Below are 1,342 nucleotides of genomic sequence, written 5' to 3'. Positions count from 1 at the left end.
TCTCCACCCCTTCTATGAGGCGGGGCAAGACTTCTGCATAACCTGAGATAAGCCCTCAACAACCCCTTCTCCCAGCCTCCCCTGGAAGCCCTGAGCTCCATTTGGAGCTGGGGAACCCAACAGTCTGAGGTGCACAAACATCACCAAAAACATGAAATGAGCAGAAAGTAATTTAGGAAGTGAGTGAGCAAAGTGAACTGGTGGCAGGACTCATCCAGACTGGAACTGTGTGTCCCAGGAGTGACAGTGTAACCCATCATTACCTGGCACAGCCGGGGAGCACAGCATGCAGCCCTCTGCCAGCTGCTGTTTTTAAGATTTTAAAGGAAGGAGACAAAAAGAACATCTTGAGGTCAAACAATGAGCTGGGTCAGACCAGTCATGCTGGGCTGACTGCTGCAGTAGCTAGAACAGCCAGAGTCCCAGACACAGCCAGGATTTCCATACCCAGGACTGACTGAACCCTGCACTCCCTCTGGATAAACAGGCTGGGAATGCAGCACTTTGCACCCACAGACACCTTAGCAGCTCATCACACAAACTCACCTGGGAAAGCCCAGCTTGGCTTGCTCTACACTTGGAGCAGGGAGAAAGTGTGGGAGAGCAGAGCACAGGGACACTCATCCCAGGAGGACCTGCAGGCAGCAGGGATGTGCAACTCCCAGTCCAGATCCTTCCCCAAAAGCCAGTGCATCCTGTGGCAGTGGGAAACAAGAGGCTGAGGGCAGTACAAGAAGGAAGGAGCCTGGCAGGGCATTGGAGCAGGCAGCAGCACCCCTCAGCTGCCTGGGCTCCAGACCCACCCATGCACCTCCCTCACCAACACTGCACAATGGGAATTTTCACTTTCTGGGTTTGGTGCTCCTGTGCTGGCTTTGGGACTCCTGCTTAGGAAATCAGAGAAGCCAAGAGGACAACAAATGTCCCAGTCACAGCAGACTTCCTTGCTGCTCAGTGACACCAACTCCCCACTAAACCACTGACAAGAACTGAACTGAGGGAACACAGAGGCTGGGAAGCAGCTACCCGAGCTTCTCTGCAGCACCTGGCCCAGAGCTGACACTGGAACATTGGCTCCTGGATGCCTCACAGGTTTCCTGTGCTACCCTGGCCAGGTGACCTCACCCAGCCCTTAGTGCCCTTGCTGAACACAGGGGTCACATTTAACTGTTCCCAGGGATTGACTCATTGATGTCTAAGGCACTCAGAAATCCCTGGATTTGGGAAAATCCAATCCCTGGATGGGGAAAAACCATGAACAAACACTGTGGAGAGAACAGCACCCAGACAGAAGAGCCCCCCCCCACCACATACACAGGTTCCCACACCCTGACTCCACACA

This window comes from Cyanistes caeruleus, chromosome 16 (genome assembly GCF_971803275.1).
Source record: "Cyanistes caeruleus chromosome 16, bCyaCae1.hap1.1, whole genome shotgun sequence".
Classification (NCBI taxonomy): domain Eukaryota; kingdom Metazoa; phylum Chordata; class Aves; order Passeriformes; family Paridae; genus Cyanistes; species Cyanistes caeruleus.
Note: the sequence above shows the minus strand (reverse complement) of the source record.